The 15,090-nt window shown below is 39.2% G+C and overlaps 1 non-coding gene across 1 annotated transcript; it reads right to left on the reverse strand.

Moving 5' to 3' along the window:
- Window positions 1-14,226: 14,226 nt before the first annotated feature.
- LOC148580620 (small nucleolar RNA R71) lies at window positions 14,227-14,334 on the reverse strand. Its single transcript, XR_015898171.1, has one exon. It is a non-coding gene; the product is annotated as a small nucleolar RNA R71 (small nucleolar RNA).
- Between the last annotated feature and the right edge of the window lie 756 nt (window positions 14,335-15,090).

Here is a 15,090-nt window from a genome sequence, read left to right on the forward strand (position 1 = left end):
TGTTTAAGAATTTTAAATATGTTGGATCTTGAAAGAATGATGACTAGGAGACATGTTATTTGATAATCTGAAAAATCATAAAAATGATTCTTGAAGCAAGAAAAAGTAGCAAAGAACAAAGCTTGCGGAAAAAAAAAATAATATAGAAAGAAAAAGAAAAAGCAAAAGCAAAAAGCCAATAACCCTTAAAACCAAAAGGCAAGGGCAAATAAAAAGGATCCCAAGGCTTTGAGCATCAGTGGATAGGAGGGCCTAAAGGAATAAAATCCTGGTCTAAGCAGCTAAACCAAGTTGTCCCTAACCATGTGCTTGTGGCGTGTAGGTGTCAAGTGAAAACTTGAGACTGAGCGGCTAAAGTCAAGGTCCAAAGCAAAAAAAGAGTGTGCTTAAGAACCCTGGACACCTCTAATTTGGGACTTTAGCAAAGCTGAGTCACAATCTGAAAAGGTTCACCCAATTATGTGTCTATGGCATTTATGTATCCGGTGGTAATACTGGAAAACAAAGTGCTTAGGGCCACGGCCAAGACTCATAAAGAAGCTGTGTTCAAGAATCATCATACTGAACTAGGAGAATCAATAACACTATCTGAACTCTGAGCTCCTATAGATGCCAATCATTCTGAACCTCAATGGATAAAGTGAGATGCCAAAACTATTCAAGAGGCAAAAAGCTACAAGTCCCGCTCATATGATTGAAGCTCTGTTTCATTGATAGTTTGGAATTTATAGTATATTCTCTTCTTTTTATCCTATTTGATTTTCAGTTGCTTGGGGACAAGCAACAATTTAAGTTTGGTGTTGTGATGAGCGGATAATTTATACGCTTTTTGGCATTGTTTTTAGTATGTTTTTAGTAGGATCTAGTTACTTTTAGGGATGTTTTCATTAGTTTTTATGTTAAATTCACATTTCTGGACTTTACTATGAGTTTGTGTGTTTTTCTGTGATTTCAGGTATTTTCTGGCTGAAATTGAGGGACTTGAGCAAAAATCAGATTCAGAGGTTGAAGAAGGACTGCTGATGCTGTTGGATTCTGACCTCCCTGCACTCAAAGTGGATTTTCTGGGGCTACAGAACTCAAAATGGCGCGCTTCCAATTAAGTTGCAAAGTAGACATCCAGGGCTTTCCAGAAATATATAATAGTCCATACTTTGGCCAAGAATAGACGACGTAAATTGGAGTTCAACGCCAGTTCTCTGCCCAATTCTGGCGTCCAGCGCCAAAAAAGGATCCAAAACCAGAGTTGAACACCCAAACTGGCACAAAAACTGGCGTTCAACTCCAAGAAGGACCTCTACACGTGCAACACTCAAGCTCAGCCCAAGCACACACCAAGTGGGCCCCGGAAGTGGATTTATGCATTAATTACTTACTTCTGTAAACCCTAGTAGCTAGTTTATTATAAATAGGACCTTTTACTACTGTATTAGACATCTTTGATCAGTTGTATGCTATCTTAGACCACGTTTGAGGGCTGGCCTCTCGGCCATGCCTGGACTTTCACTTATGTATTTTCAACGGTAGAGTTTCTACACTCCATAGATTAAGGTGTGGAGCTCTACTGTTCCTCAAAGATTAATACAAAGTACTACTATTTTCTATTCAATTCATCTTGTTTCTCTTCTAAGATATTCATTCGTACTTCAATCTGAATGTGATGATCGTGACAATCATCATCATTCCCTATGAATGCGTGCCTGACAACCACTTCCGTTCTACCTTAGACTGAATGAGTATCTCTTAGATCTCCTAACCAGAATCTTCGTGGTGTAAGCTAGAATGATGGCGGCATTCAAGAGAATCTGGAAGGTCTAAACCTTGTCTGTGGTATTCCGAGTAGGATTCAATGATTGGATGACTGTGACGAGCTCCAAACTCGCGATTGCAGGGCTTTAGTGACAGATGCAAAAGGATAGTAAATCATATTCCAGCATGATCGAGAACCGACAGATGAATAGCCGTGCCGTGACAGGGTGCGTTGACCATTTTCACTGAGAGGATAAGATGAAGCCATTGACAAGGGTGATGCCTCCAGACGATTAGCCGTGCCGTGACAGAGCATTTGGATTATTTTCCCGAGAGAAGACCGAAAGTAGCCATTGACAATGGTGATGTATCACATAAAGCCAGCCATGGAAAGGAGTAAGACTGACTGGATGAAGATAGCAGGAAAGCAGAGGTTCAGAGGAACGAAAGCATCTCCATTCGCTTATCTGAAATTCTCACCAATGAATTACATAAGTATTTCTATCCCTATTTTATTATATTATTTTCGAAAACTCCATAACCATTTGATATCCACCTGACTGAGATTTACAAGGTGACCATAGCTTGCTTCAAACTAACAATCTCCGTGGGATTCGACCCTTACTCACGTAAGGTATTACTTGGACGACCCAATGCACTTGCTGGTTAGTTATGCGAAGTTGTGAAGATATGTTTAGACCATGGTCCTGTGCATCCGTTTTTGGTGCCATTGCCAGGGAATCAATTTCGAACAACAATTCACAACCTGAGTAGCAATTTCGCATACCAAGTTTTTGGCGCCGTTGTCGGGGATTGTTCGAGTATGGACAACTGACGATTCATCCTGTTGCTCAGATTAGGTAATTTTCTTTTTATTTTACTTTCAAAAATTTTTCAAAAATATTTCTAAATTTTTCTCACCTGTTTTCGAAAAAAAAATATATTTTTTTTTATTCAAAATTTTTAAGAATGAATTCTAGTGTTTCATGAAGCATGTGAAGCCTGGCTGGCTGTAAAGCCATGTCTAAATTCTTTTGGACTGAGGCTTCCAACCATCAGCTGTTATATGACTGTAGGGTATGTCAGGCATGTCATGTCTGAATTACATGCTGAAGCTTGGCTGGCCATTGGCCATGTCTAGTGTTTTGGACCGGAGCATTCATTGAAAGCTTGGCTGACTAGTGAGCCATGTCTAATTCCTGGACTGAAGCTTTAGACTAAAGAGCATAAGATTCCTGTAATTCATATTAAAAATTTTGGGAATCCTTATTTTTCTTTTTCATAATAATTTTCGAAAAAAAAAATAATACAAAAAAAATTAGAAAATCATAAAAATCAAAAATAGTTTTTGTGTTTCTTGTTTGAGTCTTGAGTCATATCATAAGTTTGGTGTCACTTGCATATGCATCTTGCATTTTTCGAAAATATCATGCATTCATAGTGTTCTTCATGATCTTCAAGTTGTTCTTGGTAAGTCTTCTTGTTTGATCTTGATGTTTTCATGTTTTGTGTCTTTTCTTGTTTTACATGTGCATTTTTCGTTTCTTAGAGTCTAAACATGAAAGATTTCTAAGTTTGGTGTCTTACATGTTTTCTTTGCATCAAAAATTTTTCAAAAATATATTCTTGGTATTCATCTTGACATTCATAGTGTTCTTGGTGTTCATCATGACATTCATAGCATTCTTGCATGCATTCATTGTTTTGATCTAAAAATTTCATGCATTGCATCTTTTTAGTGTTTTTCTCTCTCATAAAAAAAATTCAAAAATAAAAAAAAAATATCTTTCCCTCTTTCTCTCTCATAAATTCGAAAATTAGATTTGACTTTTTTAAAAAACTTTTAAAATCAAGTTGTTTTTATAAGTCAAATCAAATTTTCATTTTAAAAATCTTATATTTTTCAAAATCTTTTTCAAAAATAAAATCTTTTTCAAATTTCTTAGTTATTTTCGAAAATTCCAAAAATATTTTTCAAAAATATTTTTCTTATTTTTATCAAATAATTTTCGAAAATAACAATAACAATTAATGTTTTGATTCAAAAATTTCAAGTTTGTTACTTGCTTGTTAAGAAAGATTCAAACTTTAAGTTATAGAATCATATCTTATGATTTCTTGTGAATCAAGTCATTAATTGTGATTTTAAAAATCAAATCTTTTTCAAAAACTAATTTCAATCATATCTTTTCAAAAATATCTTCTTATCTTATCTTTTTCAAAAATTTGATTTCAAAATATCTTTTCTAACTTCCTATCTTCTTATCTTTTCAAAATTGATTTTCAAAATTTGTTTCAACTAACTAACTAACTTTTTGTTTGTCTCCTATCTTTTTCAAAACCACCTAACTAACTCTCTCTCTCTAATTTTCGAAAATATCCTCTCCCTTTTTCAAAATTTCTTTTTAATTAACTAATTATTTCAAATTTTAAATCTTAATTTTCGAAAATTACTAACATTTTTCAAAAAAAAAAATTTATTTTCAAAAATCACTAACTCTTTTTCAAAAATTATTTTCGAAAATTCTCCCTCTCCCATCTTATTCTATTTATTTATTCATTTACTAACATCTCATCTCACATCTCTGCCCTCCTCACAGTTGTGTTTCTTTCTTTACATCACATTCTTGTCTCCCTCTTTTCTTCCACTCACAAAGGGACCTCTATACTGTGGTATAAAGGATCCATATTATCATTATTATTTTTTTGTGCCCTTTTCTTTGTCATATGAGCAGGAGCAAGGACAAGAATATTCTTGTTGAAGCAGATCCAGAACCTGAAAGGACTCTGAAGAGAAAACTAAGAGAAGCTAAATTACAACAATCCAGAGATAACCTTTCAGAAATTTTCAAACAGGAAGAGGAGATGGCAGCCAAAAATAATAATAATGCAAGGAGGATGCTTGGTGACTTTACTGCACCTAATTCCAATTTACATGGGAGAAGCATCTCTATTCCTGCCATTGGAGCAAACAACTTTGAGCTGAAACCTCAATTAGTTTCTCTGATGCAGCAGAACTGCAAGTTTCATGGACTTTCATCTGAAGATCCTTTTCAGTTCTTAACTGAATTCTTGCAGATATGTGATACTGTTAAGACTAATGGAGTAGATCCTGAAGTCTACAGGCTCATGCTTTTCCCTTTGCTATAAGAGACAGAGCTAGAGTGTGGTTGGACTCTCAACCTAAGGATAGCCTGAACTCTTGGGATAAGCTGGTCAAGGCTTTCTTAGCCAAGTTCTTTCCTCCTCAAAAGCTTAGTAAACTTAGAGTGGACGTTCAGACCTTCAGACAAAAAGAAGGTGAATCCCTCTATGAAGCTTGGGAAAGATACAAACAGTTGACCAAAAAGTGTCCTTCTGACATGCTTTCAGAATGGACCATCCTGGATATATTCTATGATGGTCTATCTGAGTTATCTAAGATGTCATTGGATACCTCTGCAGGTGGATCCATTCACCTAAAGAAAACGCCGGCAGAAGATAAAGAACTCATTGACATGGTTGCAAATAACCAGTTCATGTACACTTCTGAAAGGAATCCTGTGAATAATGGGACGCCTATGAAGAAGGGAGTTCTTGAATTTGATACTCTGAATGCCGTATTGGCTCAGAACAAAATATTGACTCAGCAAGTCAATATGATTTCTCAGAGTCTGAATGGAATGCAAGCTGCATCCAACAGTACTCAAGAGGCATCTTCTAAAGAAGAAGCTTATGATCCCGAGAACCCTGCAATAGCAGAGGTAAATTACTTAGGTGAACCTTATGGAAACACCTATAACTCATCATGGAGAAATCATCCAAATTTCTCATGGAAGGATCAAAAGCCTCAACAAGGCTTTAATAATGGTGGAAGAAACAGGTTTAACAATAACAAACCTTTTCCATCATCCACTCAGCAACAGACAGAAAACTCTGAACAAAATACTTCTAATTTAGCAAAATTAGTCTCTGATCTATTTAAGGCCACTATAAGTTTCATGAATGAAACAAGGTCTTCCATTAGAAATCTGGAAGCACAAGTGGGCCAGCTGAGTAAAAGGATCACTGAAATCCCTCCTAGTACTCTCCCAAGCAATACAGAAGAGAATCCAAAAGGAGAGTGCAAGGCCATTGACATAAGCACCATGGCCGAACCTGTAAGGGAAGGAGAGGACATGAATCCCAAGGAGGAAGACCTCCTGGGACATCCAGTGATCAATAAGGAGCTTCCCTCTGAGGAACCAAAGGAATCTGAGACTCATCTAGAGACCATAGAGATTCCATTGAACCTCCTTATGCCATTCATGAGCTCTGATGAGTATTCCTCTTCTGAAGAGAATGAGGATGTTACTGAAGAGCAAACAGCCAAGTTTCTTGGTGCAATCATGAAGCTGAATGCCAAATTATTTGGCATTGATACTTGGGAAGTTGAACCTCCCTTGTTCATCAATGAACTAAGTGATCTGGATCAACTGACATTACCTCAGAAGAGACAGGATCCTGGAAAGTTCATAATACCTTGTACCATAGGCACCATGATCTTTAAGGCCATGTGTGACCTTGGTTCAGGAATAAACCTCATGCCCCTCTCTGTAATAGAGAAACTGGGAATCTATGGGGTGCAAGCTGCTAAAATCTCATTAGAGATGGCAGACAATTCAAGAAAACAGGCATATGGACAAGTAGAGGACGTGTTAGTAAAGGTTGAAGGCCTTTACATCCCTGCTGATTTCTTAGTCCTGGATACTGGAAAGGAAGAGGATGAATCCATCATCTTAGGAAGACCTTTCCTGGCCACAGCAAGAGCTGTGATTGATGTTGACAGCGGTGAACTAGTCCTTCAATGGAATGAGGACTCCCTTGTATTTAAAACTCAAGGATCTCCCTCTGAAACCATGGAGAAGAAGCATGAAAAGCTTCTCTCAAAGCAGAGTCAAACAAAGCCCCCACAGTCAAACTCTAAGTTTGGTGTTGGGAGGCCACAACCAAACTCCAAGTTTGGTGTTAAACTCCCATATCCAAACTCTAAGTTTGGTGTTGGAGAGTTTCAACAATGCTCTGAACATCTGTGAGGCTCCATGAGAGCCGACTGTCAAGCTATTGACATTAAAGAAGCGCTTGTTGGGAGGCAACCCAATTTTTATTTATCTAACTATATTTTTCTTAGTTATATGTCTTTATAGGTTCATGATCATGAGGAGTCACAAAGTAAATATAAAAATTGAAAATAGAATCAAAAACAGTAGAAGAAAAATCACACCCTGAAGGAGCATCTGCCTGGCGTTCAACGCCAGAACAGAGCATGGTTCTGGCGCTGAACACCCAAAATGGGCAGCATTCTGGCGCTGAACACCCAGAACAAGCATGGTTCTGGCGTTCAACGCCAGAAATGGCAACAAATGGGCGTTGAACGCACAAAATGGGCACCAACCTGGCGCTGAACGCCCAGAGTTGTGTGCAAAGGCATTTTACATGCCTAATTGGTGCAGGGATGCAAATCCTTGACACCCCAGGATCTGGGGACCCCACAGGATCACCTCAGGATCTGTGGACCCCATAGGATCCCCACCTACCTCCACTCACTTCTTCTCACCCCTCTTTCATACAATCCCATAAACACTCTCCCCCAAAAATCCTTTACCAATCACCTCAATCTCTCTTCCCCATCACCTCTTCACCACTCACATCCATCCACTCTTCCCCATAAACCTACCTCATAAACTCCACCTACCTTCAAAATTTAAAACCAATTTCCCACCCAAACCCACCCTAAATGGCCGAACCTAAACCCCCTCCCTTCCCTATATAAAGCCCTCCATTCTTCATCAAATTCACACAACACACCCCTCTATACCCTTCTTGGCCGAAACACTTCCCACTCTCCTTCTCCTCCATTTCTTCTTCTTCTTCTTCATCTATTCTTTCTTTTATTGCTCGAGGGCGAGCAAAATTCTAAGTTTGGTGTGGTAAAAGCATAAGCTTTTTGTTTTTCCATTACCATTGATGGCACCTAAGACCGAAGAATCCTCTAGAAAGGGGAATGGGAAGACAAAAGCTTCCACATCCGAGTCATGGGAGATGGAAAGGTTCATCTCCAAAGCCCATCAAGACCACTTCTATGATGTTGTGGCCAAGAAGAAGGTGATCCCCGAGGTCCCTTTCAAACTCAAAAGAAATGAGTATCCGGAGATCCGACATGAAATTCAAAGAAGAGGTTGGGAAGTTTTAACAAATCCCATCCAACAAGTCGGCATCCTAATGGTTCAAGAGTTCTATGCTAATGCATGGATCACCAAGAACCATGATCAAAGTAAGAACCCGGATCCAAAGAACTATGTTACAATGGTTCGGGGGAAATACTTAGATTTTAGTCCGGAGAATGTGAGATTGGCGTTTAACTTGCCCATGATGTAAGGAGATGAACGCCCCTACACTAGAAGGGTCAACTTTAATCAAAGGTTGGACCAAGTCCTTATGGACATATGTGTAGAAGGAGCTCAATGGAGAATTGACTCCAAAGGCAAGCCGGTTCAACTAAGAAGATTGGACCTTAAGCCTGTAGCTAGAGGATGGTTGGAGTTCATTCAATGCTCAATCATTCCCACTAGCAACCGGTCTGAAGTTACTATAGACCGGGCCATCATGATCCATAGCATCATGATTGGAGAAGAGGTGGAAGTTCATGAGATTATACCTCAAGAACTCTACAAGGTGGCTGACAAGTCCTCCACTATGGCAAGGTTAGCCTTTCCTCACCTCATTTGCCAGCTATGCAACTCGGCTGGGATTGACATAGAGGGAGATATCCTCATCAAAGAGGACAAGCCCATCACTAAGAAAAAGATGGAGCAAGCAAGAGATCCCATTCATGGAGCTCAAGAGGCGTATGAAGCTCATTACCATGTGATCCCGGAGATGCCTCAAATGCACTTTCCTCCACAAAACTATTGGGAGCAAATCAACACCTCCCTAGGAGAATTGAGTTCCAATATGGGACAACTAAGGGTGGAACATCAAGAGCACTCCATCATGCTTCATGAAATAAGAGAAGATCAAAAAGCAATGAGGGAGGAGCAACAAAGACAACGAAGAGACATAGAAGAGCTCAAGGACATCATTGGTTCCTCAAGAAAGAAACACCACCATCACTAAGATGGATTCATTCCTTGTTCTCATTTCTTCTGTTTTTTTTTTTTTCGTTTTCTATGTTATGTGCCTATCTATGTTTGTGTCTTCATTACATGATCATTAGTAGTTAGTAACTGTGTCTTAAAGTAATGAATGTCCTACGAATCCATCACCTCTCTTAAATGAAAAATGTTTTAATTCAAAAGAGCAAGAAGTACATGAGTTTCGAATTTATCCTTGAACTTAGTTTAATTATATTGATGTGGTGACAATGCTTCTTGTTTTCTGAATGTATGCTTGAACAGTGCATATGTCTTTTGAAGTTGTTGTTTAAGAATTTTAAATATGTTGGCTCTTGAAAGAATGATGACTAGGAGACATGTTATTTGATAATCTGAAAAATCATAAAAATGATTCTTGAAGTAAGAAAAAACAGCAAAGAACAAAGCTTGCGGAAAAAAAAAATAATATAGAAAGAAAAAGAAAAAGCAAGAGCAAAAAGCCAATAACCCTTAAAACCAAAAGGCAAGGGCAAATAAAAAGGATCCCAAGGCTTTGAGCATCAGTGGATAGGAGGGCCTAAAGGAATAAAATCCTGGTCTAAGCGGCTAAACCAAGCTGTCCCTAACCATGTGCTTGTGGCGTGTAGGTGTCAAGTGAAAACTTGAGACTGAGCGGTTAAAGTCAAGGTCCAAAGCAAAAAAAGAGTGTGCTTAAGAACCCTGGACACCTCTAATTGGGGACTTTAGCAAAGCTGAGTCACAATCTGAAAAGGTTCACCCAATTATGTGTCTGTGGCATTTATGTATCCGGTGGTAATACTGGAAAACAAAGTGCTTAGGGCCACGGCCAAGACTCATAAAGAAGCTGTGTTCAAGAATCATCATACAGAACTAGGAGAATCAATAACACTATCTGAACTCTGAGCTCCTATAGATGCCAATCATTCTGAACCTCAATGGATAAAGTGAGATGCCAAAACTATTCAAGAGGCAAAAAGCTACAAGTCCCGCTCATATGATTGAAGCTCTGTTTCATTGATAGTTTAGAATTTATAGTATATTCTCTTCTTTTTATCCTATTTGATTTTCTGTTGCTTGGGGACAAGCAACAATTTAAGTTTGGTGTTGTGATGAGCGGATAATTTATACGCTTTTTGGCATTGTTTTTAGTATGTTTTTAGTAGGATCTAGTTACTTTTAGGGATGTTTTCATTAGTTTTTATGTTAAATTCACATTTCTGGACTTTACTATGAGTTTGTGTGTTTTTCTGTGATTTCAGGTATTTTCTGGCTGAAATTGAGGGACTTGAGCAAAAATCAGATTCAGAGGTTGAAGAAGGACTGCTGATGCTGTTGGATTCTGACCTCCCTGCACTCAAAGTGGATTTTCTGGGGCTACAGAACTCAAAATGGTGCGCTTCCAATTACGTTGCAAAGTAGACATCCAGGGCTTTCCAGAAATATATAATAGTCCATACTTTGGCCAAGAATAGACGACGTAAATTGGCGTTCAACGCCAGTTCTCTGCCCAATTCTGGCGTCCAGCGCCAGAAAAGGATCCAAAACCAGAGTTGAATGCCCAAACTGGCACAAAAACTGGTGTTCAACTCCAAGAAGGACCTCTACACGTGCAACACTCAAGCTCAGCCCAAGCACACACCAAGTGGGCCCCGGAAGTGGATTTATGCATCAATTACTTACTTCTGTAAACCCTAGTAGCTAGTTTATTATAAATAGGACCTTTTACTACTGTATTAGACATCTTTGATCAGTTGTATGCTATCTTAGATCACGTTTGAGGGCTGGCCTCTCGGCCATGCCTGGACTTTCACTTATGTATTTCCAACGGTAGAGTTTCTACACTCCATAGATTAAGGTGTGGAGCTCTGCTGTTCCTCAAAGATTAATGCAAAGTACTACTGTTTTCTATTAAATTCATCTTGTTTCGCTTCTAAGATATTCATTCGTACTTCAATCTGAATGTGATGAACGTGACAATCATCATCATTCCCTATGAACGCGTGCCTGACAACCACTTCCGTTCTACCTTAGACTGAATGAGTATCTCTTAGATCTCCTAACTAGAATCTTCGTGGTGTAAGCTAGAATGAAGGCGGCATTCAAGAGAATCCGGAAGGTCTAAACCTTGTCTGTGGTATTCCGAGTAGGATTCAATGATTGGATGACTGTGACGAGCTCCAAACTCGCGATTGCAGGGCGTTAGTGACAGATGCAAAAGGATAGTAAATCATATTCCAGCATGATCGAGAACCGACAGATGAATAGCCGTGCCGTGACAGGGTGCGTTGACCATTTTCACTGAGAGGATAAGATGAAGCCATTGACAAGGGTGATGCCTCCAGACGATTAGCCGTGCCGTGACAGGGCATTTGGATCATTTTCCCGAGAGAAGACCGAAAGTAGCCATTGACAATGGTGATGTATCACATAAAGCCAGCCATGGAAAGGAGTAAGACTGACTGGATGAAGATAGCAGGAAAGCAGAGGTTCAGAGGAACGAAAGCATCTCCATTCGCTTATCTGAAATTCTCACCAATGAATTACACAAGTATTTCTATCCCTATTTTATTATACTATTTTCGAAAACTCCATAACCATTTGATATCCACCTGACTGAGATTTACAAGGTGACCATAGCTTGCTTCATACCAACAATCTCCGTGGGATTCGACCCTTACTCACGTAAGGTATTACTTGGACGACCCAGTGCACTTGCTGGTTAGTTATGCGAAGTTGTGAAGATATGTTTAGACCATGGTCCTGTGCATCCGTTTTTGGTGCCATTGCCAGGGAATCAATTTCGAACAACAATTCACAACCTGAGTAGCAATTTCGCATACCATTAGCCAAGAAGTGTAAGAAATGGAAATTGCATAAAGCTGAATTGAATTCTGAAATGTAGAGAGTGCAGAAAATAAAAGTGTATCAAAGAGAGCCCTCTATTCTACTCCTACTCCTACTCCTATTGCTCTCTAGCAAAGCCAGCCTCACAGATCTCTAATGAAATGAAATTGATGCCTTTATATAGGCTTTACAAAATTAAAAATGAAATTCAAATTGAAAATAAATTACAATTCAAATGAAATTCCTATTCTAATTGTGTCTTATGCCTTTGAGTCATGTCCAATGGGATTTTGTTGGTTTGGCCTTGAATTAGAGTGGGTCAGGGGTGTTGGTGATGCTCCCAGTGGAACGCTTAGTTCACTTTGTGAATGCTTGATAAACCACTATTTTATGGTTTATATTGTGTTTAATTGTGTGGTTTTATCATGATCTTTACCCACTTATTCATATGATTATCATGCATTTATATTTCCTTCCTAAATTTATTACATGATTGAAAACTTGCTTCCTAGAGACTTTTGATTATGTATTTTAATTCTCCTTTATTCTATTCGATGCCGTGATCTGTGTGTTAAGTGTTTCAGGCTTTATAGGGCATGAATAAGTTGGAGATTGGAAAGGAAGCTTGCAAAAATGGAAGGAACACAAGAAATTGAGGAGATGACCAGCGAGAAGTGACGCGGCCGCATGGATCACGCGACCGCACGAAAGAGAGAAAATCACATTGACGCGACCGCATGGCTCACGCGACCGCGCGAATGGAATAGCACAAGCGACGCGGAGGCGTGGACGACGCGCCCACGTGGAGAAGCAAAACGCCGAATGACGTGTCCGGATGAATGACGCGATCGCGTGACGTGCGCGATCTGCATAATCTGCAGAATTGCGGGGGGCAATTTTGGGCCCTGTTTCGACCCAGTTTTCGGCCCAGAAAAGCAAACTAGAGCCAGGAAACATGCAGAGACCAACAACAACATTCATTCTAGATAGTTTTAGTTTTTCAGATCTAGTTTTCCTCTCCTCTAGGTTTTTTTCTCTCTACACATTCATAGTTCTTAGGATTTATTATTTTCATTGCTTTTTGCATTGGGATTTGAGAAGAGTTATTACCTCATCAACACTTCGTCATTCTAGTTCGTTTTCTTTACTTGGCTTTACTCTTACATGTCTTTAATTTATTTCAATTTTACTGTTGGATTATTTGAGAATTTATCAATACAAGAGTTATTTTTATTTTTAATTAATTCCTTTGAGTTTTATTTATCATGTCTTCCTTTAATTCTCTTTCCTATATTATGAATTCCACATTCAAAATGAGCGAGTAATTCCCTAACCTTATTGGGGAGTTGATTGAAAGAAATCCTTGAGTTGGAGTGCTCAAGGGAGAAATTGTAATTGGGTTTATGATTGGTTTGCTCTCTAGTCACTAACGCCAGTCCTTCCAAGTAAGCGGATTGGGACTTGTGAATAGAAACAGCATTCCAACTTGTTTGACTTTCCCTTACCTAGTAAGGGATAACTAAACAGAACAACCCCAATTATCAATTAATCTTGAAAGTAATGCAACAAGAATAGGGCTTCCAGTTAATCTACTCCCAGTCAAGGCTTTTATTTAAATTACATTAATTCTCTGATTTAATTTCCTGTCATTCAACTCAAATCTTTTTTGAAAACCATCTGATTAATAAAATAGCACACTTTCCTGCAACTCGTTGGGAGACGACCTGGAATTCATACTCCCAGTATTTTAATTTTAATTTCTGTGACACCCTTTTTAAATTGATAAGCGGATTTCTGGTTGGTTGAGGACTATACTTGCAACGCATATCTTATAACAATTCTTAACTCGCCAATTTATGCCACGTCAATTTTTGGCGCCGTTGCCGGGGAGTTGCAATAGAGTGCTAAAGTTATTGATTGGATTTTATTTATTTGCATTTTAATTTATGCCACGCGTTCACTTCCTGATCCAAGCTTGCCAGTATTCGATCCTGAGATTGAAAGAACTATTTCACAAATAAGGCAAGCTCGGCATCGGTTAGTCCTCTCTGAGTGCAGATCTGAAACGTCATTTCAGGAAGAAACCAGCCCCCGTTCTACTAATTCGGTTGATTTACGTGTAAGTGACATGGCAGCTCCTAGGAGAGTTACTATCCAGGAGGCTAGAGCCCCTGATTTTTCAATGTAACCATTTCAAGCGCATCATCTAGCGGTGGCTACAGACTTTGAAATAAAGACCGCACCGCTCAATTTGATGCCCAAGTTTCATGGCTTACCTGCTCAAGAGCCTATCAAGCACCTGAGAGATTTTCAAGCAGCCTGTTCTACTGTCAGGAGTGATGGTGCAGATGAAACTTCAATTTTGCTGAAAGCCTTCCCGTTTTCTCTTGAGGGAAAAGCAAGAGAGTGGTACTACACTCAACCCGCAGCAACTGTATCCAACTAGAATACACTCATAAGAGAATTTTTGGAAAAGTTCTTTCCAGCTGAAGTTACTGATAAACTGAGGAAAGATATTTCCATGATTGTTCAGGATGATTCTAAAACTCTCTATGAGTACTGGGAGCGCTTCAATAATCTTCTGGAAGCTTGCCCCCACCATATGATTGACAAGATAGTGTTACTCGGCTATGTCACACAGGGCATGAGGCCCCAAGATAAGACCACATTGGAAAGTGCTAGCAATGGGTCTATGAAAAAGTACAAGACCACTGATGAGGCATGGAAATTGATCAGCGACTTAGCTGAATCTACTAGGAATCACAGGCAGAAATAAGGCCGTGCAAAAGCCGTTGCAGAAGTATCCTCTAGCAGAGAGACTGCTGCTTTAACTCAGAGTATCTTTGAAATGACCAACTTGCTGAAGCAGATGCAATTGAATCAACAACAAGTTCAGCAAGCTCAACCTTCTCCAACACAGCAAAACCAACAGTTAGTCCCACAAAAAGTTTACGGAATTTGTGCTGATTATAGCCATTATACTGATAAATATCCGTAGCTCCAGCAGGAAGACAACACCGTGGCAGCCACTCATAACTTCTATGACCGCCCCAACCAAGGGTACAATCAAAGTGGCAATTGCAACCATGGATGGCAGGATAATTCTAACCAGAATTGGAGGGACAACAACAACAGAAGAGGCAGAGATAATCAGGGAAATCAGAGGTGGAATAATAACAACAACAGGCAGTAGAACCAATACCAGCCTTACAGAGCACTTCACCTGAGACAATCCCAAGGACCACAGAATACCCAACAGCAGACCTCTCAAATTACCTATCCTTCTTCTTCTGCTAATGATGACTTACTATAATCTATTGATCGGAGACAGCAGACCATACAAAATGACATTAATGCCACTCTG

This window comes from Arachis ipaensis, chromosome B10 (genome assembly GCF_059453495.1).
Source record: "Arachis ipaensis isolate K30076 ecotype BB chromosome B10, ASM5945349v1, whole genome shotgun sequence".
Lineage (NCBI taxonomy): Eukaryota > Viridiplantae > Streptophyta > Magnoliopsida > Fabales > Fabaceae > Arachis > Arachis ipaensis.